The 26,996-nt window shown below is 39.0% G+C and overlaps 1 protein-coding gene and 1 long non-coding RNA gene across 5 annotated transcripts in view; one reads left to right on the plus strand and one right to left on the minus strand.

Moving 5' to 3' along the window:
• NAA11 (N-alpha-acetyltransferase 11, NatA catalytic subunit) overlaps positions 1 to 26,996 on the plus strand; it is a 173,485-nt gene that overhangs the window by 49,969 nt on the left and 96,520 nt on the right. The gene's annotated exons all lie outside the window — the stretch shown is intronic.
• The window catches only part of LOC106634682 (uncharacterized), a 99,289-nt gene that overhangs the window by 32,050 nt on the left and 40,243 nt on the right, over positions 1 to 26,996 (minus strand). The window contains exon 1 of one of the 2 annotated variants that reach the window (XR_008625149.2): positions 6,700 to 6,916. The exons of the other annotated variant lie outside the window; for it this stretch is intronic. This is a non-coding gene — a long non-coding RNA (uncharacterized LOC106634682). Of the gene's footprint in view, positions 1 to 6,699; positions 6,917 to 26,996 lie in introns of those variants that run through there. 2 annotated transcript variants of the gene reach the window in all.

Consider the following 26,996-nt stretch of genomic DNA (forward strand, 5'->3'; position numbering starts at 1 on the left):
AGGAGCCAGAAGATTCAAAAGTCATTCTTATTTCTATTAAGTACTGTAAAATGGATTCAATACTCTAGCCTCAGTTTCTATGGCTGATAAAATAGTAGAATCCATGCATTCCCTTCATGTTGAGCAATTGAGCAAGACATGTAAGAACTTTTAGCAACAATAACAAAAACCATTAAAATAATCTTGTCCTTTTAAAATATCAAATGTATTGTCAAGGTGATTAAGCACTGGTTTGGTTAAGGTCTCCTCCCTCTATTTTGTAAGGTTTTTAAACATATTTAAATTAACAAGCATTTGTTGGTATCCAACAACATGCCAGACTCACTGGCATTTACGATGTTGCTTACAGCATATCCTTTTAAGTTATAACTCACCAAGCTCTGAAAATTGTCACATTTTTATTGAAGCCCTTTCACTTTTCCTTTCCATTAGTTTTCACATCTCAGTTTTATAATCCTTATCCCTAGGAAACTAAAGCCTTGCCCTAGATCTGTGCACACTGAGATTTCAGGATAACCCATTAGCTTCACATAAATATCAAATATAAATTTCAAATTGATAGAATGCACATGAAAATCAGTGTAACTTTGCAGGATCTATGTCCCATTCTTGTTCATTTTCCTACTATACATATGACAGAAAGGAAGAACTCATTATACATTTTTTGAGTGAGTGAGTGAAAATGTTGCCTTACTTCAGGACAAGGTCTAGGTCTGGTGGACAATAGTTTCTAAAATGATATTAAACTAGTAGGGCAAAAAAATCTGCCTCAATTTTCCCCTTTCTTATGACCAGAATTCTTTCCAGTTCTTCATCACTTCTTCCTATGGCAACTATTTATCTTCTTTGGCAATCCCTATCATGAAACGATATACCATGACAACTGTATTCAGAGACAGAACTTGGTCTCTATTTTCTCTAAATCATGAGGCACATAGATAATACTATATTTCATCTTGGCAATGTGTGTGTGTACTGGATAACTTCATGAGCATCAGAAAGAAGAAATCTAGAGGAATCCTGTAGGAGGGGAAAAATAAGTATTCTCCTTGTGTAGAGAAAATAAGTATTAGAATATGGTTACTTAACAGATCTAACAACAAAATTTTTCTGAGTAATTTTTATTCATCTTGAACTACCTACAGACTCATAGTTCCATCAAGCCATCAACAACTAAGACCTGAAGTAGGATCTGGCCTGCTTCATAGGTCGTAGTTTCCAGTCTTTGGGAAACTAGCACATAAACCTTATCTTGGAAAGCAAAAGAAAAAAGGTAAATAAACGATTTTAGATTTCTGCTATATACCTGGCTGTAGATTAGATACTTTTATGAATATTACACTAAGTTGTGATCCCTATGTGAGCAGCCATCTTGAATGTGCTGCTCGAGACTATATCCAGAGCTTAGTCATGCCAAACACACAGTATGTGTTCAATAATAATAACAGTAACTAAGATTGGCTGGGTACTTTTTACATGCCATGCACTGTTCCAAGCACCTTTCATATACTAATTCATTTTATTCTCATACTGATACTATACTCTCCATTTTATAGTAGAGGAAACTAAAGCTAAGATGCGAGAATAAAGTAACTTGACCAAGGTCACATAGGTAGGAGGGCCAAGATGCAAATCTGAGCAGTCCAACATTATAGCCCATCCTTAATCCCTGTATTAGGCTTGTTGAATGAATAAGTTAACATTGTGCCCTTTAGGAACAAGTAACTTTTTACACTGGGATGGTTCTGAGGTTGATGCAAATGTACCTTTTCCAAAGCCCTAGTGCTTGCCTTCTGTTACCCAGATAAAGCAGTAAGTTTTCCTTCTTGCTTCATAAATTTCAGGTAAAGCCTTTCCCCCCTGTACTTCACCTCTTGTTCTTCACAGCTCAGTAGTAATCATCAGCCCATAATGCAGTGTAGAATTGCCAACACCATCCCGATGATGTAGTTATTTCCAATTGGCACTTGGGAGCAGTGAGGATAGGAGGCATTACTCATAGCCAAGAGTACAGATGTTTCTAATTGCTTTCCATTACCAAGAATAACAGCTGTTTACATCTATCAGCAAATAATTCACAAGAGCTCCAGACTATTAAGATAACACACCCCACCTGGTCACCATCACAAGTTGTCAAGGCCAAGATAGAGGCTGCCAGAATTCCCTTCTGCATCTCTGTTCATCAACTGACAGCATGTGTCACCTTCAGATATCCTTATGCTTCCCCACAAGCTCTGGCTTCTTGGTGGCCTGACACATCAAATGGACATATGGATTCTTCATGGCTTTGCAGTAAATGTTTTATGGCTATCTTGCAGCCAAGGGCAGCTGACATGAAGAAGCAAGGGACTTGCAAATAGCCTGATGAAAGAATTTCTGCACGTTTTTAAAAGAAGAGGAATACATGTTCTGCTTAGAGGATTTTCACAGCTGCAATATGCTTAACTTCTTTAATGCACCCACAAATTGCATTAGGTGATAGATTATGCAGTTCAGTACCATCCCAGGGACCTGGTCATATGCTTGGATACAATCCCCAAAATGGACAATGTTCACAGTTCAATAAACTTTATCACATAGTTTTATTGACCACAAAAGAAGACAAATATTAAAACACATTATAGATATTAGGGTTAAAAAGACCAGTAGTACCTCCTTGCCGATACAACATTGACCCATATTGCATATTTTTCTTCCAGACTAGTTTAAAGTGACTCAGGTATTTGGTCTGTATTATTTTTTCCACGGAGACAACTTCAGAGTCTAATACAACTTTCTGTGTTCCTGCTGTACCTGAATTTATGTCTGAAATTGGCTTTCTATACATTTAGACATATTTTTTAGTGCATGGATTTTAACCTACTAAAAATAATGGAACCTCATCTATTTAAAACTATATTATGTGTTTACAAAGCTATATTAACTAAAAAATTTCCTTGTGGTTTGTGGTAGCTTATCTCCAAGGGGCCCACCATCAATTCCTGCCTTCTATATATGTACTTGTATGTCACTCCCCCATCGAAAGGTGGAATCTATGGAGTCCTTTGAATCTCAGCTGACCTCTCATTGCTTGAACCAGGAAGATATGCCACAATCTTGCTTTGCCAGTTCTGGGCCTAATTCCTAAGAGGACTGGCAGTTTCTATTTTTCCTCTTTTGGAACTCTCTCTTTGAGGGAAGCCAAATGCCATGTAAGAGCCCTTACTACCCTGAGGCCTCCAGGCTGTCAGGAAACCCAGAGTAGCTATGTAGAAGAACTGTATGGAGAAAAAGTAGTAATAGCAGCCCCCATCAACTGTTCCAGCTGCTCAAGAATGCCAACCATTCCAACCATCTCTAGCAATTCAACCCATTCCAGTAGAGGTTCTAGATATCATGCAGTATAGACAGGTTGTCCTTGAATTATTGACCCACAGAATGTGAGCATCGGAAAAAATGTTCAATGTTAAGTAACAATTAGTAACTGGAACATAGCCCCCACCTTACTTTCTATGAACCCCTGTTAATTCCTTAGCATTACTCTATAATACTGATGACATAACTCCTGAGATAAAAACCTCTTTACTAAATCATAATTCATACCCTAAATATCATTGTAGTTTCTAATCAAAAGAAACAAAAAGACAAAAGTTAAGCGCTTATAATGCACCTTACTCCTTTTCTTTTCCTCTAAATCTGTGTCTCATTCCATTGTCAATGAAGAGTTTACTATATAGTTTTGCCCATAAAACAAGCTATTATATATTTTAGGCCCCTGCTTCTGCACAGGATATCAATTCAAATCACTGTACTTAGTTTTTCTGGTCTAAATATATATCTGACAGTCTGGTTTAAATTAGAATAAAATCCTCACTTCCTTCCAGGAAATTTGGTTCTTTTAATAGAACTCCAACAAGTTTGGAAAACTGTACAAATTCTCTTTTCACAACATCAAATATGAATCTGTAGATGCTATTGGGAAAAGTACGAGTTTTAAAACCTAAAGAAGTTATTGTATTACTTACAAATACATTTCTTTTATCTTATTAACAGAGGGGAAAGTTCAAAATCTGTGGAGCCTTATTTGTGTATATAGCATAGTATATATGTATATATACACACACATATAATATATGTGTGTGTTGTATATGTATGGGTGTATCTTCTATGTGTGTATATATCTCTATATGTGTGTGTATATATGTGTGTGTGTGTATACATATATATATATGTTTGTCAGGAAGAGTTATAATATACATTAACAAATTCATGGCATTCATTTAGTCACTTTACATCTGCTTAATGATCATGAGAAGACTACTGCATTAGAACATAGACTCTCTGGATTCTAGGTCTCTATGCCAGCCTCTCTACCACACCCCCTACCTGGTTCTTAGAAGACTGGCATGATACCATGAGTTCCCTTTCACTTCATTAGCCAAATGAATTTACACAGCCTAATTTCTACTATACAATATTTTAGTAAGAAATTCAACATTTCAACATTACTTAAACATTGTTTTCTTAATTTGGTCTAATTTTGTAGCAAAATTAGGAAACAGCGAGTTAGTTTCTTCTTAATAATGTTAGGGTGCTAAAGTAACAATATTAGCTCACTCTTTAAGTTGAAAAGAATTATTTCCCCTAATTAAATTTAGTTATTTATCAATGGCCACAGATTTTCTTAAACTATCAAGAAATCGCACCACTTATTGTTCACAAGGAAACAAATTTTTATGTTCTCCTTTACCAAAAAAAATACAAAGTGTCCTTAATTACTCCTGAATATAGTTCAATTTAGAGGAAGAAAGGATTCCTTATGCAGTCATTTGACCCTACATTGAGAGTCTTCAAAGTAAAGATGTCCAAGATACATAGTCACTTCTTTTGGAGTCAGTATTTCTTTTGAAATTGCAAAATTACTTGTGCTGCAATGAAACACAGACTCTTTACTCACAAACTGCCCAATCTGAGTACAGTAAAGAACTCTTCTCCGGCATAACTTTGGGCAGGGTGATGAAGCAGAGAAATGTCTAGCCATTAGCCTCCTTGGCAAGTCAACATTCACCTCTCGTAACTTTACCCTCAATCTTTCTTTCATACTAAAGTGATCTTTAAAAGATCTAATGGAATCAGAGTTCCAATATTTGATATGAACTTTACAATTGTAAACTTTGTAAATACCAGAATTGATGTTAAATAAACTACTGATTATTCTATTGATATGCAAGGCCATCCCTGAGTTTGTATCATATTTTTTAAACATTTTATTTTGAAATAATTACAGATTCACAGGAAGTTTCAAAACAGTAAAAAGAATCCTTTGAACCTTTCCTTCAGATTCATCAATGCTCCACAGATTTTGAAATTTCCCTTTTCCATTGTCCATATTAAAATACCAGAAGATAAGTATATTCTTAATAAACATGACAAAGTTGCTTTCATGTTTGTCTTCAAGGGCTGCAGGAAGACAGCTAGTTATTAATTAGATTGCAAGTAGGATGATGCTAATATAGTACTGGTGAACATACTTGTTTCCAGGCTGGCATGATATGGCATGCAAGTTGGCATGCAGTGTTATATGAACATATGGCAGGCAGAAGCTGCTGTTTCCTCCTAGGAAACAGCAACGCAAACGTCAGCTTCCACAGTACTGAAGACACACACCCTAAAACTCTCCAGTGCTGTTGGGGGCTTAGTGCACATGCCATTTCCCAGTCATCAGGATGGGAAATAAACTCTACCTGTGGTGTCACACCAACAACTATGGGAACTGAAATTCTGTTCCCCCAAGAAGAGGAGGACACAACCAGAAGTTCTCACTGAAGCTTTTTTGTCAGAGTTCAATCTAGGGGACTTGTATTTGCAGTTATGAGATTCCATTATAAAGAAGCTTTTACCTGGGAAAACTTCATCCACTCAAATAGTTTACTCCTTTGCCTCCAAACAAGTATATGCTTAAAACTAGAAGAAACCACCACCTTCATTTTGCAGTAGAGAAAACAGAAGCATTCTATGACCTGTCCAAATGTTCGGAGTCTGAATCTCATTAAATATTCAAGGCTTTCCACTTTTTTAGAATTGTACTGCTAAAGCAATTCATCCTTCATTACTAAGCCTCTCCCCAAGTGTAATAATCTTCACTCTGAAAATTCATCCAACTTGTGCCTAAATCTCTACCACTGAAATCCATTTTCTTCATTCTATTCTCCGTGGCAGAAAAGCACATTTAATATGTAATAAACTCACATCTTTTTGAAGACCATTATTAAATTTTTCTCAGCTTTCCCTTCATCAAACTATGTAAATGAATTTGCTTCAGGAAGAAGGTTATGAAATAGGTCTATGTTCTTGACTATATTTATATCTACTCAAAGGATTCCTGTTTGCTTAAAATATAAGCTTGAAACAATGTGGGTAAATTATCCACATTCTATGAAATATACTATACAAAGATAATTTAGCTAAACATGCTTTTTGTCTTTCACTGTGCTTTTTAAACAAACAGTTTAAAATCTATGATTTGGTGGAATATGTTATTTAAAAAGACCTTACTCGTTTAATGGAAAAATTCTTCATTGAAAGAGTGAAGCCCTAATTACATTCAATAAATGTATCTTTTCCTTCCTCTTGGTCTCTGCTTTCTACTCCCAAATGCAATGATGACTCAAAAAAGCTAATAGAGAATAGTAAGGGATGAATCTTCTGTGATTCACTTACCCCCCAAAATGGAAAGTTCTTATACCAGTTATTTGGAAGAGTTCTTCAGGTGCCTTCAACTGGAAGAATACGTTTTATAAAATTATTCTTTCCTTGTGCAAAAGGATTCTTCTGTGTTGGAGAGTGCAAAACCGTCAGCTTCTGTGAGAGCTTTGCTTCTGCCTGCCTCTGTTAGCCAGTTGCAAGGACCAGCACGCCAAACTGTAAGAGAGCAGGGGCCCTGAGGTGCCTGAACTAGCAATTCCATCATGCTGAGGGGCAAAAACCTGAACAATCACTGTGACTGAAATCTAGGTTTCTTTTGTCTCTCTTCAGGCAGTCCTGAGTATTTGTTTTTTATTCCTATGGTTGTTATTGTTGTTGGATGTTTCTATGTGATTTGTTGTTTTTCCAGAGGGGGAGAGTGCACATCAGGTTGCCTGCCAGGCAGAGCAGAATGCCATTAGGAAGAGAGCTACTGCTCTGTGTGAGTGAGCTGCCTCCATCACGGGGGATTTATCTCTGCGAGTGCCGATCATAATGGATTCCTTCACTAAATGACTTTGGATGTGCAGGGCTTTGGCAGAGGCCCTGCAAGTCCCACATTCTGTTATAAAACTGAATGCCAATGTAATGGATGCTAAGGAGAAGTGGGGATGTGAGGGCAGGGGGGTGGGAGAGAGTTATGTGTACAGTGGCATAGACAGCCACCCTGGACAGAGGGAGTAGAGGAATGTGAGGTTGATACTGAGTTTTCCCAACTGGCAAAAGGACCAAGCATGGACCCAACTAATTCAAAGAAACATCAGTCATAATTCTAAACAGGAGAAACAAACAATAGAGAAACACATGTTTTAATAAGCAGATGTAAAGTGCTCTAAAGAAAAATATAGCTGAGGCAGGAGGATTACTTGGGCCAGGAGTTTGAGACCAGCCTGGGCAGCAAAGCAAGACCCTCATCTCTACAAAAAAATTTAAACCACCAAAAAACAAATAAAAAACACAGAATCTGGGGATAAGAGAGTGAGACAGGGCAGATCAGTGTTATTTCATAAAACTTGGTCATAAAACCTCTCTTTCATAAATTGAAATGAGCCAAGGACTGATGAGGTGAGGGAGTAAGCCATGCATTTAACTGGAGAAAGAATTTCAAGAAGAAGAAACAGTAAATGCAAAGGCCTTGAGTCAGGAGTGCAATGGCTGCTGAGCTGTTCAAAGAACAGCAAGATACCCCATAGGTGTAAGCTAAAGAAAGTGCAATAGGGGAGAGCCTGATAGGCAGCAGGGGCCAGATCAGGTCGAGCCAGGGGCCAATGTAATAATTTGAAGTTTTATTCTCAGTGAGAGGAGTATCAGCAGAGAGTTTTGAACAGAGGACTAACTTGTTTGGACTTAAGTTTTAAGAGAAATTACTCTGCTGCTGTGTGGTGAACAGATTGCAGGAGAGCAAAAGTGGAAAAAGGAATACCAGTTTGGAGGTCATTGGAGAAGTCCATTAGAGAAATGAGGGTGAGTTGGAGCAGGGTTGTATTAACAGAAGTAGAGGAAAATGAGGAGACTTGAAATATGATTTGAAGGTAAAGCCAATAGGATTTGTTGATAAATTGGATGCAGAGTTTAAGAAAATGAGAGGCATGAGGATGACTCCAGATACTTTATCTGACCAACTGGGAGGATGGGATTGCCATTTATTGAGATAGGGAAAATTGTAAAAGGAAAGGTTTTAGGAGACAATTAAGAAGCATAGTTTAGACATTTTAAGTCCAGAAATGCCAATTTGATATTCAAACAGAGAACTTGAGTAGGCAATTGGGTATTTGAATATGGAATTCAAAATGCAGAGACCTTATCAATGGGATCTAGCAATAATAAAGAAGTTGGTCATGGAGCTTCAGTAGAATAGAGATGGTCATCAAAGCTATGAAACCAGATCAGATAACCTATGAAATGAGTGTAGGTTAGAAAAATTTCAAGGATTGAGACCCGATGCATTTAGAGAAAGGTAAGGATGGTCCATTAAATGAGACTGAAAAGAAGTGCCCAGTGTGGCAAGGAAAACAAAAAAAGAGCACTGACCCAGCAAACACAGGCAGTGTTTCAAGGAGGAAGACTGAAGACCTGTGCCAAATGCTGAGATAAAGAAGTACACATGAGATCTGGCCGTGTGAAGATCGCTGGTGAGCTTGACAAAGTCAGGTATTTTGGAGTGGTATAGATAAAAGTCAGAATCATGCAAAGAGAATAAGAAGAAAGTATGTGAAAGACAGTGAGAATAGACAACTCTTTTTGTTAGTTTTGCTGTAAAAAGAGAAGAGAAATAGAGTAGGAACTGAAGGAGAATGATAGATCAAAGCAAGTTTATTTTAAGATGGGAGCTTTTACAGCCTATTTTTGTAGTGACGGTAATGATACAAATTTTTTTAAAAATTTATGTTATAAGAGACGAAGTCATTGTAGGAGAGAAGTCCTCAAAAGGAATAGAACCTGTAGTTTAAGATTCAACAGACATAAAATCAACTCTGTCAAATGGTTATAAAAGTTTCTATACATTTATTCTCCATTTCTGTACTGTCTCATCACAGACTAGTAACAGTTTACTAGTCCATGACCAACAATGGTTCATGGTTGTACTTTAGTGCTGATCTAGTGCACGAGCGGAAGTGTTGATTTAAACAGGAGAAGAGACAATACATGCAAAGTTAAATATTGAGAGGGCAAGGCTGGGCACAGTGGCTTATGCCTATAAATCCCAATTCTTTGGGAGTTGGAGGTGGGGGTATTGCTTAAAGCGAGGAGTTTGAGACCAGCTTGACCAGAATATATGGAAGGCAGAGTATATGGGCTCAGAAAAGATAGAAATGGTAGACTTCTAGAAGCATGTGAAGGTTGTCTTCATTTGGCTTTTATTTCCTTAGTGAAGATAAAGTGGAAGTGAAGATGAGGGATGGGGTGTTGGGGATTCAGAAGAGAGAAGATGTAAAGTAGTCTAGAAAAGTGAGAGTGTAAATTGACTAAGAAAATATAGAGGGATTTCCAAGTAGTGCTAAGTGAACGGAATAGGAGAAAGGTTGTATTTAACCAGAGTCAGAGAGAATATGACAGAGGGAAAGAAGGCAAGGAAGGAGAAAGTGTTTTTTGATAACATCTCCCAGATAAATTCATAATCGTACAATCCTGTTGTCAGCCCTCTTGTAAAAGCACTCACTGTTAACTAGTTTTCCTCTGCCAATATATTCTGCATGTTACAACCACATTAGTCTTGCTAGACCTCTACATTTATGGTACCATTCAGTTAGCCCAAGAATTCTCAATGCTTTCTTTTTGTTCCAGATACAAGCTCTGCCTGCTGTTCAGGAACTCAAACTTTCACTTTCTTGAGCATGCACTAGGTCATTTCTTCTAGTCATTGCTCATTGTTAATTTTTTTAACCTCATACTTGTACACATCCACACTCATCCTTCCACACATGCATGCATGCATATATATATATATATATATATATATATATATACACCCTACAGGAAAGTTTTCATGCTTCTAAATGTCATCCATATCTTGTACTTCCTTCAAGATTGTTAAAGTCATATTTTAATTTTATGAACTTTTATTGAATATCTATTATGCACTAGTCACTGTGCAAAAGGAATAAAAATACCATGATTTTTCTTGTTGTCTTTTTGATCCAGACAATCATTGTTCTCTCCCTTATCTAAATTATTATGCTATTCATAGTTTTTAACACGCATCTATGTATTTTGACTATTTATGCCTTAGGTATTCTCTAGCCATTTTATTTATTTAAATCCTGTCATCCCTTTTATATGTAAGTTTCTACAAGGTGGGGACAGTTTCGTATTTCTTTCATAGTACTAGCATGATGATAGATACATAATACTCATTTAATAAATACTTGGTGACTCTATAACCTTATTAGGACTTGAGAACTGCATGTCTTTGGAATAGTAGGGCTCACAAAATATCCTTATATTTATGCCGTTTAGAACACATTTACTATATAAACTTGGGTGTGTTTGGCTTCTATCAACAAAAACTCAGCCAACAATGAATTAAACAAATAGAGTTTCTTTTTATTATAAAAGTCCATAATTAGGCAGTACTCATAATTGGTTCAGCCACTCAAGAACACAGACTCTACTACCATTTTGTCCTTAGGCTTCTGGTAGCAAGACTCATGCAAAGGAAGAATGCAGGACTGAGAATACTTGCAAAAGTTAGATTTCTCCTTGTTGCTGAATAAAAAGATGTTTCTCACAAATTTCCCTATTCCCCCCTATATATTACTAACAAGTACTTAGTTACATGGCCACCCATAGCTGCAAGTGAGACTAGAAAAGTGACTAGATTTGTTCAGCCCTCATTAAAGATGTGGCAAAGGCAGAAGGAATTATGAAGAACAGCTATATTGATCAAACATTTGTTTGTTTGCAATATTTGTTTAGCCTGTTTCTTCTAAACTCATTCTTTGCATAGATCTCTAAGTCTAAAACATCACACTATTCTATTTCCAATATCTACAACTTCTTTTCTTATGTTTTACTAGCTTGTCTTTGCATGTTTTTCAGCAGAATTCTAGTTCTTTCTTGGATCCACTAACATAATTGGAAATTATACTTTTCATGCTTGATTATACAATTTTAGGCACTAAGTATCATTAGAATTGCTTAAAGACTGGGTACGAATCCATTGACCACTTTAGTCCCACGAACTTTCAGTCCACACCATTATATTCAAAAGATATTAGGTTCTCCTCAGATATCCAGTTCTCTCTAATGTTTTAATAGTCTTTTGAAGAAAAAAAAATGAGAGCAAGTGGGTATCATCGGGAAACACTAGATTATAGACGGATATGTAGGCTTCTTAACTTTAATATTTTTCAGCTATTTTTATGTGCTAACATTTAATCACCTCTTCAAAAGGAGTATATAATATCCACTGTTTTCCACTATTTAACTGCATGATTTACTTTTTCAGAGAGCATTTTGTAGAACCATTGTTTAAAGGAAAAATCCTTGCAGAATGCTGCTCTCGATATTTCTACACACTTGGATGTCACATGAGGACTCAGGACTTTATTTTAAATGGCACAGAACACAATTATACTACCTAGCTTAAACCTCATGGTCTCACTGGTTTCAAAAGCACTATATTCTTCCACGTTCAACTTCTGAGTAATTATCTATTTCCCAGTTGATCCATGCACATGGGTTTTAGTTCTAGCCCAGGGTACAGGTGCACTGTGTTCCGATCCTACCCCTGCCTCTTCTCCCAAATCAGTATTAAAAATTAACGTAAAAATCATGGTCGCCTGAGATTTTCTATTCCACCGATTCTTAGACCCTATTCTTTATATAGTTGACTTGGAGGGTACGGTTACTAAAGTATCATACAACTCTCTGAAAATTCACACTGTTGCCTATTGAAATAGTAGAATCTTAGAAGGGGTTTCAGTCACTTGGTTTCACACTCAGCCAAAACAATACCTGAAGCATACAAGGAAGTCAGTCATGTGGTCCAAGGGTATCCAGACATGCTATAAGTAGAAGAGCCCAAATTTTCCAATGTCATCAAGAAGGGGGACTGCGTTAAAAATAATAATAACTAGGCTATTCTTTGTGTATAATAAAGTCTTTGTTAGAGCATCCTCAAATGTCTTAATGGTGCCATTTTATTTTAGCCCTTTCAAAAGACATTAATTTAAACCATATATCAATGTGCTCACTAATGTAATTATTAACCTTTCTTTTTCATTTTCACTTCAAGGCCTACTGATATAGTTCTAAAAAATGACATATAGCTCTAAGGCCAAAGGGGATTTACAATTGGTTTTTATAACATCATAGATGTAATATTTTGAAAAGACTTTACAAAAGTAATATAAATGTGAAATTGATTTGCTGGTTTTAAAGGAGCTTTCTAAAACAATGCATCTTTTGTTCTTTCCCCCAATGTTTCTAGCCAAGTAAAGACAGTGTTTTTAGAAATGGAGAAATAAACTAAGTTTCTTCATTTGGAGGACTATAAATGACTCCCCCAAAGTCAAAGAAAGAGTAGGTTCATGATCAGGATTTCAGCTCTGATTTTCTAGATGAAGCTGAGTTTCCCTTTCTTTCTTGTTAAAGTTTATTTCCAGGCCAAGCCTGTGTTCAGGTTAGTTTCAATCAGTGTTCAGCAGAGATGGAAATCAGCTGGCTACAATCCTGCACATGCTTTCCTAGCCTAGAGGATGGAGAGTCAAAAGCGGGACTCTATGTACACTGTACCTAAAATCCAAATCCATCCTACCCTTCCCTACAGAGAGCCCCAAAATGGCCTAGTCAGATGCCAATCAAATGCTTCTTGTTGGGGTTTGGATAATCTGGAAACTGATTTAAAACAGAGGATTGCATTATGGAAAGATGGCAGCTGTGGTGGCAGCATAGTTTTTCCACCTTCCAAGATCCTCACATTAAAACAGATGGCAAAACCAAAACCAATGGACATTTGCAACAAAACTAAATGACAAAATATTCCCATTAACCTCAAAATAAAAGTGGATGAGGACAAACCACCAACAGTCACACAATGTATGTGTTACTGGCATCTGCAGAGGAGAAAGCAGAGAAAGCAATGGGGTATCTTATGGGGACCTCAGATTAGGATAACCCCCAAATACCAAACAAAGATTCACTGGAAACTGCAGTGAGCCAAATCAACACAGAATATAAAACTGTGAAGAATTTTGCCCAGTCCCATAGAGGGTGAAACTAACAAGCCTACAATTAAGCATGAGTCTTTTGCACTTTGGACTCTATGCACTCTCAAAAATAACCCATTAGGGCTTCCATCAAAGACAAGTCCCCATACTGAGAAGAAACTTCTGAGAGAAATAAAAACGAGCAGCACAGAGACACCTGAAATGAAGAAATGTGAAGGTTTGGATAAAAGTCAGGGAGAACAACAAAACCAAGAAATCTCAGAAAGCTATCTGCACCAAGCCTTTTTCTGTGATTTCAGGGAAACTAAATATTCCTAACTATAAGAAAGGGGAAAGTACCAAGTTCTATATTTACAGAAAGTCATTATAAGATAATATGACGCAAATTAACGTGTATGTTTGAAGGATCCTTGAGGTGTCACCTTTCTGGCTGGATACCTCTGTGGGTGGTGGTGTGTTTGCCCAAGTTTTGTTTGGGCCTGCTGGGCTTGTTCTGCCCACTTGGCCTGGCAGGCTGCATTCGGCTCATGATACCAGTCTGGATCCCATGCCTGCCAAGGGTGAGCCAGGCAGGGAGCAGTGAGGGGTAGTGTGAGTGAGTGAGCATGGTGTCTGACCACTGTTCACAGTCAGGCACACTGGCAGCTGCAGCAGGGCATGCAGCTCTAGGTGCCAGCATGGGTGCCAGCTCTCTGTGAGGCTGTGGCTAGACCAGGTACACCACAAGCAGCTTCCACAGCTGCCACCAGGGAATGTGGTGACGCCCAGAAGCTTGGAGACTCCAGGAACTGCAGGGCCCCAAAGAGAGAGTCACAACCCTGGCTCAGGGAGCTCCCAGGTCTGGCTCACCAAAGGGCCACAGCTCTTCTCTCCTCTTCACCTGCAATGTGGCAACCAAGGGGCATGTTTCAGCTGTTTTGTGTCACAGCTCTTTCAGCCCTGCCATTCTTTAGGTCCTGAGTTCTTGTCCTGCATACAGGAAGAATGAGGTACACAGACAAGCAGAGGGTGAGCAAGGCAAAGAGGAGATTTACTGAGTGTCAGAATAGCTCAGAGGAAGCCTTGGAGTGGGTACCTTTTCTCTGCAGACAGGTTGTCCCATTGTCTCTGCAGCTCTCATCAGAGAGGAGGCCCTGGAGTGGGTAGCTCCTCTCTGCAGCTGGTCATCCAGATATCTGCTTAGTTCTGGCTGAGCGCAGGGCTTTTATGGGCCTCAGAGGAGAGAAAGTATGTGCCAATTGGTCCATGGGTAGCCATGGGTGGCCCGGAAAAGGCACCACAAGTTCCTACTCCTGTCTGCAGGACTGGCAGCCTGGCCCCCAGCCTTCAGGCCCTCCATGGCCTGAAGGTGGGGCCTCATTGCCCTTTTCCAGCCAGGACCCTGTCTACCTCCTGCTGCCATTCATGGCCCCCAGGCTATAGGTGCCAAGGGGTGCCTGCAGGCCAGCACCAAGCTACCCTCAGTTCCTCCATCAGCTTCCCTCCTATGCTCATCAGCACCCAAAGTCCAGAAGGGGCCAAGGCAGCAGGGGGCTGTCCTGTCAGCACTCCTTGACCATGTGCACACCCAGCTGGGCTGTGACAGCACCTGGGCTCAGCCCCGACTTTGCTCCAAGATCAAAGTAGGTGCTGACAGCAGGGAGAAGGCAGACAGCGGGAGCAGGCATTTCTGAGCCTGTGAGGGCAAGGGGGGCCTTCCCAGCCCCCACAAAGTGCAACGATGCTTGGGTCTGCAACCACAGTTTGGGTAGCTGCCACTGCTCCCAGGATCAGGGGTCCTGCTCTGTGGAGCAAGAGACCCGGGTCTGCAGCCACAACTGGGAAGGCTGCAGCTATGTCCAGGACAGCCAGGCATCTGTCTGCTCCCAGAATCCCCAAGAGCACAGGGAGGCCTGTAGCTGACCCCTGGGAGCTCCTGCCCCACCAACTTGGAAGGGACAGGGCTCCCACTTTTCCCTGGCTCCCACTGGCTCTGTGGCATGTGCAGCCCTGGCCACACCTTTCCACTGCAGCTGGCGTAATGGCAGTAGCCGCTCCAGATGGGCCACTACTGCTATCATATGCATTACCTCACATATGTTAATTTGCTTCATATTGTCTTATAGTGACTCTCATGTTGTACATGATTACATATAGACAAATTTATCTGTCTATTTAACAAGTAAGATTAAACTAAAATTTTAACAGAGAATATGAAGCAGAATAACATCCTTCAGGCAATAAAATTATGCCACAAAAATATGCTCAAATATAGATTAAAATGGCAGCATACATTCCAAAATTAGTTAAAATGTATTAATAAAATGATACAATATATGAAATAAATTAGAAAAACTCAGAAATTAGGTGACAGAACTCAAGAAGAAATTAGAAATTTTAAAAAGCTTTTGAAATAAAGATCAAATACCAAAATGAATGTACACAGAAATAGTGGCTTCAGAGAAATACGCAGTAAAAAGAAATTTCAGAATCAAAAAGAAATGAAAGAAAATGGTTCTGAAAGTGGCACATTTTGAATATAGGCAAAGAGAATCCTCTTACAGATAATAAGTGACCTAAAGAAGAAAACCAAAGCAAAGGAACTAAATACTAAACTAAAAGCAACAATTAAAAAATCTCTTGCAAATTAAAATATTTTTAAATTTTTGAAACTACACTTTAAAACTTCATACTGTATACCCCAAAATATTGAAACAAAATGACCTACACCAAGATATATCTAGAAAACATGCTTCAGACAACCAAAATGACTAGAGAAAGATCAACAAAAAGACTGGTGGTGAGCATTAAATATGAAGCTAGTGGTGTAAATAAGATTGAGAATTTAAGAGTATTTAATGTAATGGCTATGTGCTCTGTCAATGTAGTAATAGTACAACTGGAACACATAGGGGAAAAATAGAGAGGGCATATGCAAAAGAACACAACAGATTTCAAAGATTTAATAAAAATAAAGAAAATATTTCATTAACAACTTTACATTGATTACATGTTGAAATGATAGTATTTTGTGAGGTGTTGGGTTAATGAAATATGTATATAATATACTAGAATTAATTTTACAAGTTTATTTAAACTTTTCTGACATGGCTACAAAAGTATTTACAGGCCGGGCATGGTGGCTCATGTCTGTAATCCCAGCACTTAGGGAGGCCAAAGCAGCCAGGAGTTTGAGACCAGCCTGGTCAACACAGTGAAACCCTGTCTCTAACAAAAAATATAAAAATTAGCCGACTGTGGCGGCATGCACCTGTGGTCCCAGCTACTCAGGAGGCTGAGGCATAAGAATTGCTTGAACCCAGGAGGTGGAAGTTGCAGTGAGCCAAGATGGCACCACTGCACTCAAGCCTAGGTGATGGAGTGAGACCTCGTGTCAAAAAATATATATATATATATATTTTTATATATTTATATTTATATATATTTATGTTTATATATATTTATATTTATATATATTTATATTTATATATATTTATATATATTTATATTTATATATATTTATATTTATATATATTTATATTTATATATATGGTTCACTTTAATTGAGTTAATATATTACCATTTTAGAACCCTCAAAGACTTAATGGATCTAATCACTGAGCATCAATAGCTGCTAACATAAAGACAGAGTGAATTTTATGTTTTCTACCTGTCTCTGATGAAAGAACCCAGCACCATTTATTGTGTTGCCAAAGGGGTGCAACCAGTGTCTGATCAAATCTCTAGATCCAGAAGCCCATCTGCAGGATAAAGGAACACACTGAACTGAACTGTAGGTGAAATAATACCCAAAGTTATAACTGCAACATTGAGGGCTACAAGGAACATTTCCTACCCCTCAATTCACTTTTTTCATACAGGAGAAATTACTGTAGTTCTTAAAGTACGCGAAATAAATAGTATAAGAAAGTATAACTAAAACCTTAATGTAAGAGAAAAGAATTAAATTGTAAAAATATCTCATAATTCCAAAATAAGGCAAGAAAAAGGGAACAGAGAAACAAGGAATACCTGGGGCAAATAAAAAGCAAATCGAAAGATAATTTTAAAAACCCAACTGAAGTAGGAGGCAGGACTCAACTCCAGAGGTGGGGCTCAGACACCAGACCAACTTGAGGACTAGTTACATTAAGGGCCCTGGTGGAAGCAGCTTTCAATCAGACCCAACCGCCAGCGAGCCATGTCAATTTTCTATCGCCATGGCAACACCTGGGAGTTACCGCCCCTTTCCATGGCAATGACCCAAAGTTACTACCCCTTCCCTGGAAATTTCTGCATAAAATACCTTTTAATCTGCATGCCATTAAAAGTGAGTATAAATATGACTGCAAAACTGCCCTAAGCTGCTACTGTCTGACTACAGGGTAGCCCTGCTCTGCAGGAGCAGCCATGGAGCTGTAACAACGTCTCTTCAATAAAGCTGCTTTCTTCCACCTCTAACTTGCCCATGAATTCTTTCCTGGGCAAAGCCAAGAACCATCACAGGTAAACTCCACTTTGAGGCTTGTCTGCCCTGCATCACAGCTATATCACTAATAACACTGAATATAAATGAATTAAACAATCCAAATAAAACATTAATATTGTTTTTTGGTAAAAAGACAATTAAATGCAGTTTACAAGAGATAGTCATTTAAGGACTCACTTAGGATAAAAAGCTACAGCACATAAATACTAACCAAAAGAACACCAGCATTACTGATAGCAATATAGAATACTGATATTAATATCAAAGAAGAGTTTGAAAAAGAAATATATAGCACACAAATACTAATAAAAATACTGGTATTACTGATAGTAATACAGAATATTGATATTAATATCAGTAAAGAAGAGTTTAAAAAATTACTGAGACATATATGCCCACCAAAGACATGTACAAAAATATTTAGAGCAATTCATTTCATAATAGCATAAATTAAAAACAATGCAAGTATTCATCAACAATGGAAAAAGTTGTTATAATGTATGCTCTTTTCACTCCCTCTTCCAATCACCACCACCCCCAGTGTCATCATTATCTTGATCTCTGAAACTATAGATCAGTTTTCCCTGTCTTTGGAATTTCTATAAATGAAACCATACGGCATGTAGTATTTTGGGTCTTCCTTTTTTCACTCTACATTTTGGGAGATTCTTTGACATTATTGTATATAATTATAGTTCATTATCATTTCTGTATATCACTTAATTATATGACTATTCCACATTTATGTTCCATGCCACTGTTAGTTGCCTCAGTTTCCTCATATGTAAAATACTGATAATACCACCAACTTATGAAGTTAAATGAACTAATATTTGTGAAGCAATTCTTACACTACTTGTCATATAGCAAGCTCTACGTAAACATTTGACTAAAATATATGGTATATGTGTCATTTGGACTTACATATTTTCTTCATCAATGAACCTGCATGTTGTGCACATGTACCCTAAAACTTAAAGTATAATAATAATAAAAAAGTAAATAAATAAATTAAATTAACTAAAAGCAAAAAAGTAAAAAAAAAGAAAGAAAAAGGACAAATCCTTTTTAAATATTTCTTTAAGTTCCCATTAATCCTATAGTGTTATGTATCTTATTCACAAATTAATTCACTTAAAAACATAAAACACAATGTATTTCAGACTCTATACTATCTCTCAGGGAATCTGGGACACCATGTGGACAAGTATTTACAATATAATAATTGCTATGTTATACAAACTAGATTAATCCATGGTTTACCTTGGTCTTTAGACCATTTTATTTTAATTTTCTCTCTTAGTGCCAAGGATAACTTATAATGAGAATTTAATAACTCCAAAAAAGTATGTTTTTATTGGCCATGAGGATGCAACAGGAAGTGAGGAAACCATTGAAAGCATCCTTGATAGATATGAAAATGTTTTGTTCCTCTTTATGGATTATGACAGGCTGCTAGGGACCCCCTTTGTGATGGACATGCGATAGATAAACAGAAATGCTTCCCTCTTGAAAGATGTCTGTACAATCTAATACAATTAATCTTGCTGGAGTGAGTCAGCTCTAATGGTGCTGCCTGGCATAGGCCATTCATCAAAGCTCACCAATCCATCACACAGAACCAGCTACACTGGGTGGCAGGCCTGCCACTCCTGCCGCATGCCTAGATTCCTGGAAATCTATGTGAGGCAGAGCATGCCCTGTGAAGTTATTTATGTTTGTCTTAAAAAAGGGAATCTGAAGCTATTCTTATTCAATGCTACTGATTCTAATGAAGATGTCAACGAAAAACTACCTTCCCTCCTGACAGAAAGCTCATCTATTTTGACAAATAAAAGTCTGGCAATGTGTCCTCCTCTCAAACTCAAAAGTCTAGGCATGACAGATCATCCTTGTCAGCATAAGCACATTTTCTAATATCACTCATTTAAAAAAATAATAAAACTTTCACTAGAGATGACAGCCTCCTACAACTACTGCCCATTTTCTGATCTCTATTTTTAAAAACATTTCTTTACTTTTCATTTCTTCTTGAATATTCTGTAGTAGGACTTCTAATTCTTTGTTGAAATCATTCATGTTGGCTCACTAAGGACACCCTTCTTGCCATGCTCAATAACTAAACTTTAGTTCTCTCTCTCTCTCATCACTTCTTTCACTTCTCTTCTCTTCAACTGGTTCTCCTCTGATTTCTAAATCTTCTTTGCTGGTTTCTGTCTTTTTAGTGGTTGGATGTTGGTATGCTCCAGAACTCAGCCCTCAGCCTCTTCTCTTCTCTATACTTACTCCTTCGGTCATCTAATCTTGTCCAATGGCTTTAAATACTAGTATTGTGCAACAGATTCCACAATTTGATAACTGTAGCCTGGACCTCTCCCAAACTCCACATTTTTATATTCAACTGCCTATTTGATGACTCTATTTGAATATCTAAGAGGCATCTAAGTGTAACACATTCAAACTAGAACTCTTGGTTTCCCCCCAAAACATGATTATCTCCTAGTCTTTACCGTCTTGGCAAATGTTACATATCCTGACACAAATGTCGAAAACCTTATAGTCACATTTCAACCTTCTCTTATCCTCACTGCACTTCCTATAAAATCAACCAAAAGTCTTGTTGACTTAAACTTCAAAATATATTCCATGTTTGGCTACTTCTCACCACTTCTACTACTACTTCCCTGATCCCAGCCATTATCACCTCTCACTTTGACAATTCAAGAGACCCCTAACTGGTCTCCCTGCATTCTCTCTTGCCTTTCTTCAGTGTATTCTTTATTGATATACACTTTTTGAAAGTATATATCATGACTTTTCCTTGCTTAAACATTTTAATGGTTCCTTGTTGCATGAGAATCAGTTTCAGACTCTTCACTGTGGCCCTCAAGGACCTGTGTGATATGTGCATATCTCTTTAACATCATCTCTTTCCACTTCTCTCACTCCTCTTCAGTGCCACTGGCCTCCTTGCTAATCCTGAAATTTTTCTGCCCTCCAACTTTGTTCTCACTGAATTTTCTTTGGACATACTTCCCTCAGAGCTGCAACATGAATTTCTTCTGACTTTAATTATCTGATCAAATTTCACTTTTTACAGAAGACTTCCCTAATCACATTCCTTTCTCCTATCATTCTCTATGCCATTACCATGTTTTTTTTCTTGAAAGCATTTACCTGCCATTTATATTATATTTTTATATTTATTTTATTGTTTATTATCTATCTATCCCAATAAAATGTATGTCCCATGAGAATGGGAGCTCAACCTCTTTTATTCACCTTTATTTCCCCAGTTTTTAGAAGACTGCCTGGTGCATTTTAGGTGCTCAATAAATAATGTTGAATGAGTGGGGTTTAAAAAAATAGATTTAGGGGTACAAATGCAGTTTTGTTACATGGATATATTGCTTGGTGCTGAAGTCTGGGCTTTTAGGGTACCCATCACTGTAGTAGTATCCATCGTACCCAGTAGGTAATTTTTCATCACTCATTCCCCCTCCCCATCCCATCTTTTAGAGTCTCTAATGTCTATCATTGCACTCTCTCAGTTCATGCAACCCATTGTTTAGCTTCCAGTTATAAGTGAGAATATGCAATATTTGACTTTATGAGTTATTTCACTTAGAATAATGGTCCCAAGTTCCATCTAAGTTTTTGCAAATCACATTTCATTCTTCTTTATGGCTGAGTAGTATTCCATGGTGAATATATACCACATTTTCTTCATCCAATCATCTGTTGATGGACATTTCAGTTGATTCCATGACTTTGCTATTGTGAATAGTGCAGTAAACATACGAGTGCAGATGTTTTTTTGAATGAGTGGATTTTTAAAATGAAAGCATAGGGATAAATATGCTAATAAGGTTTCTCTTTTTTTGAAAGAGGCATAATCAGCTTTATTCATATGGATCTGGTAGTTAAGGGAAAATAAAATATAAAGCATACTACATAAATTATTATAAGTGGGAAGACAAGTATATGCAGCACAATTGGCCAGGTCATTTATTATTATTTTTTTTTAGAAGAAGCTAACAAAAGATTTTTTTTTTTTAATTCACTTTTATTTTAGGTTCAGGGGTACATGGCGGGTTTGTTGTGCAGGAAAATTGCCTGTTATGGGAGTTTGTTATACAGATTGTTTCATCACCCAGGTAATCAGCACAGTTCCCAATAGGAAGTTTTGTAATCTTCTTCCTCCTCTCAACCTCCACTCTCAAGTAGGCCCCAGTGTCTGTTGTTCCCTTCTTTGTGTCCATATGTACTCAATGCTTAGCTCCCACTTATAAGTGAGAACATGAGATATTTGGTTTTCTGTTCCTGTGTTAGTTTGCTTGGGCTAATAGCCCCAGTTCCATCCCTGTTGCTGCAAAGGACATGATCTCATTCATTTTTATGTCTGTGTAGTATTCCGTGGTGTATATATACAACATTTTCTTCATACGATCTACCATTGATGGGCATCTATGTTGATTCCATGTGTTTCCTATTGTTAATAGTGCTGCAGTGAACATAAGGGTGCATGCGTCTTTTTGGTAAAATGATTCATTTTCCTTTGGGAATATACCCAATAATGGAATTTCTGAGTCAAATGGTAACTCTGTTTTCAGTTCTTTGAGAACTCGCCAAACTGCTTTCCACAATGGCTGAGCCATTAATAATTTACGTTTCCACCAGCAGTGTAAGTTTCTTTTTCTCTGCAAACTCACTTGCATCTGCTATTTTTTTGACTTTTTAATTATAGCCATTCTGACTAGTGTGAGATGGTATGTCATTGGGGTTTGATTTGCATTTCTCTAATGATTAGTGATGTTGAATATTTTTTCATTGCTTGTAGGGCCCATGTATGTCTTCTTTTGAAAACTCTCTTTTCAAGTCCTTTGCCCACTTTTTAATGGTGTTTTTTTCCTGTAATTTTGTTTAAGTTCCTTATAAACGCTGAATATTAGACCTTTGTCAGATGCATAGTTTGCAAATATTTTCTCCCATTCTTTAGGTTGCCTATTTGTTGATAGTTTCTTTGGCTGTGCAGAAACTCTTTACTTTAATCAGGTCCCACATATCAATTTTTGTTTTTGTTGTAATTGCTTTTGGCGTCTTCATCATGAAATCTTTGCCGGGTCCTATGTCCAGAATGGTATATCCTAGGTTACCTTCCAGAGTTTTTATACTTTTAGGATTTACATTTGGGTCTCAATACATCTTGAGTTGATTTTTGCATATGGTATAAAGAAGGGGTCTAGTTTCAGTCTCCGAGTTCCTGTGGAACTCAGTCATCTCAGGCGGTCTCCAGTCTGCTGCCGCTGGCCAGCTGGAATTCCAGCCAATGGGTCTTAACTTATGAGGTGCCATGGGAGCGGGGCCCGCTGAACGTGGCCTCTCGGCTCCCTGGCTTCAGCCCTCTTCCTATGGGAATGGACAGATCTCCTGCCTCACTAGAATTCCTGGGGCCGGAGTTTGCAAAAACTCCTGCATCTCCGTGCATGCCCAAGTGGCCGCTGAGAATCTACACAGCTCTCTGCCTCAGACCCAAGGCCCTGGTGGCATGGCCTCATAGGGGGTGGATTGCAAAGATCTGTGGCAGAAATGTGGTTTCCTGTGCGGGGTCACACAATCACTCATCAACTCCCTTGGCTGGGGATGACAGCTCCCTTTGCTCTGTGCTGCTCCTGGGTGGGCCATAGCCACACCCTACTTTTCCTCACTCTCTATGAGTCATGCTGACCACCTAGTCAGTCCCAATGCAAGAACCTGGATGCCTAGGTTGAAGGTGTAGAATTCATTCACCATTTTGTCCTCTGTGAGAGCTGCAGACTGTAGCTGCTTCTAATTGGCCATCTTGGCCCACCCAGTATTTTTCTTTCAACTTTGAAGAATCTGATGACTGTGTGTCTTGGAGAAGGTATTCTTGTGTAGTATTTTGCAAGGGTTCTCTGTGTTTTCTGAATTTGAATGTTGGTCTTTCCAGCAAGGTTTGGGGAATTTTCATGGCGATATCCTGAAATATGTTTTCCAAGTTGTTTGCTTTCTCTTTCTTTCAGGGACACCAATAGGCCTTTAATTTGGCATTTTTACATAATCCCTTATTTCTTAGAGGTTTTGTTTATTCTTCCTTACTGCTTTTTCTTTATATTTGTCTGACTGTGTTATTTCAGAGAGCCGGTGTTTGAGCCCTGAGATTCTTTCCTTAGCTGGTCAATTCTGCTGTTAATGCTAGCAATTGTATTCTGAAATTCTCAAAGTGAGTTTTTTAAATCTATCAGATGAGTTTGGTTCTTTCTTAAAATGGTCATTTGTTCATCAGCTCACGTATTGTTTTATCCTAATCCTTAGATTCCTTGGATTAGGTTTCAACTTTCTCATGAATGTCAATAATCTTCATTCCTATCCATATTCTGAATTCAATATCTGTCATTTCAGACATTTCAGCTTGGCTAAGAACCATAGCTGGGGAAGTAGTGTGGTCATTTGCAGGTAAGAAGACACTCTGGCTTTTTGAGTGGCCAGAGTTCTTGTACTGGTTCTTCTCATCCTTATGAGGTGGGTTCAGTTGACTGGTTCCTTTCTGGAAGATTTTAGGGGCCCAGGGCTCCACTCAGGACTCTGGGGCCATGTGCTGTAACTCTTGGGAGCTGGCATTGGGCTCCCTGCTTTGTTCTCTGGCCCCTCACAGTTAGGAACCTGCTGCACTGGGGGGGCTCAAGTGCTCCCAGACTGCTCATCACAACATTCCAATGGGTGGTGCCAGCCAAAGTGCTTTTTAGGCAGTGGTAGTGGGATCTGTAATCACTTGCATGTGTCAGTGCAGTGGCAGCATGGCGGAGTGCAAGCTTGTGGGTTAAGGCAGGGAGCTGGTGGGTACAGTGCAGTGCCAGTCTCCTGCGGGTGTTCACAGCAGCAGTGGTGGCAGCATGGCCACTGTTCTCCATGTGCAGGTTTATGCAGGCAGCAGTATTGGCACGGGGTGGGGACCTGGTAGGTGTGGGGTTGCTGCCCTCTGTGCGCATGTTCATGCTGGTGGCAATGGTGGCACAGGGTGGGGAGTGGGGCCATTGTTCTCCAGGCACAGGTTTGTGCCAGTGGTATCAAGGCAGGGGTAGAGCACTGTTGAAAGTGGTGCTAGAGATCTCCACATTTGCAATTGTGCCAGTGGCAGTTGTGGCACAGAATGGCAGGCAGGGCTGCTGGTCTTATGTGCATCCATGTTGTCAATGGTGGCACAGCAGGGGGCAGAGTGTGCTCACACTGGCAGCCATGGCATGGTGGGGTGTATACACAAATACCTGCCAGTGGTAGGGGAAGAGAAGGAAGGTCCACCTGATCCCACATGACCCATCAAACGATTGTGGGGGTTGGTTATGGGTGTGTGTGTACTGACAAAGCAGTACGGGGGAGGTTGCAGTTGGGGGAAGGTGCAGGCGGGCTGGTGAATGTCAGTGGGGAGGCTGTTCTGCTGGAACTCTCTGACAATTAGGCCCGGTCTACCTGTGCATGAGCTATGATGTGGGCCCCAGGGAGGCACCACAGCTTGGCATCTGAGGCTGCACTGCAAGCAGGTGTGGTCAGGCCAGGGCCCTAGGAGAGGCCAGTAGACAGGGAAGTGCTCAGGTCAGACTGGCCTCATCTCATAGGCAAGATTGCCCTGCCCTGTTCAGGTCCAATAGTTCCCCTAAGGCTAAAGTCTCCTAGGGGAGCAAGGCAAGCCTTGGGAGATGGGCATCCCTGGCTGTGCTCCACTACAGACACTCCCGCACCAAATCCTCTGGGATCTGTGCCAGCTGGAGTTCTGCCCCTACCACCTCTCTAAGCTGCTCTCTCCACCAGTTCAAGTGTCCGTGGGGGTCATGGGGTCTTCTGCCGCCAAGATTCCTGAGACCAGTGGTGAGAGCAGGTTGCTCCCCACCTGCTTAACTCACCCCTTCCCCAGGACTTGCTTGGGGCCAGGAATGAGTCTCAGTGCATGGTAGTCCTGGGCAGGGTTCCCAGCTTTCTCCCCCTTCAACCCAGTATCTCTGTCCTCCCTCTGTCTGCTCTCAATGCCTTCCCTCTGAAGATCTGCTTAGAGTGCGCCAGTCTTACTGATGTTCTGGTCACTTGGTGGCAGATGTTCCTCCTGGCTGTATTTAGTTGGCTATGTTGCCTCCAAGCCTAAGGTCTCTTCTTATTCTTAGTTGTTGTGGTTCTGAATCATTAAGTATTGTCTCTATAAAAACTGTTATTGTGTCTCAACTTCCTATGAAGTAGATGTTTGGAAGAATACAGGCAAATGGCAAAGGAATTTTGTGACGAATAGATTGTGAGGAAGCCAATACAGGGAAAACTGAAATGCAGGGGAGATATGAAATTCTCAGAAATGTAGTGAAGAAGGTAATAAAAAAAAATCTGGAAAAAATAAGCTTCAATGTGGATAATCAAATGTTTATAATATAGATTTACTAATCATCTTTCTCGTATATGGCTTCCTAAGCCAGATAAATACACCACTCTCCCCTGGACCTATAAAGTCAAGCTATCAAAATACACAATGATAGTTTCAACAATTATTCCAAATCCCTCCAGCCATGCCATCTGTTTTTCACTGTTTTCTAAGCCATATCCACCTCTGAACTCCTGGCTTTAGAACCCTAGCCACAAGTCTTACTTCTGCACCACTACCATTGACGTTTGACCTCACTCACATTCCTGACTTGATTACAACTCCAGCTCCCTCCAGCCCTTGACCCTTCAGTGAGACTCTTCTTGCTCTACCATTTGCCTCAAGAAACCAAAACTGGGGCCCAAAGAGCCACTAGCTCCCTGGACTAGCTCTGATTCCCTTGAGAGAGGGTGATTCTGATTCGAAAAACCAAACTTTTATATAAAAGGAATTTGAATTCTAAGTGAATCTCTGTAATAAATTTAGAAAGTAATGATCAGTGGATTTAGTTCCACTCCAGGCCTCTCTGCATTCTTTACATAATATATTAATTAATTAAATGAAAGAATGCATTTTAAGTGCTTAGCTCACTATTTAGCACTTACTGTGATTATTAGTATATTATTGTAAACTGCCTTAGGAACAGAAGTAATCAGGTTCAACTGATGGATTTAATCGCATTTTCAAAGTGTGTTAAATAAGTCTGTTTTAAAAT

The sequence above is a fragment of the Pan paniscus genome, chromosome 3, assembly GCF_029289425.2.
Source record: "Pan paniscus chromosome 3, NHGRI_mPanPan1-v2.0_pri, whole genome shotgun sequence".
Lineage (NCBI taxonomy): Eukaryota > Metazoa > Chordata > Mammalia > Primates > Hominidae > Pan > Pan paniscus.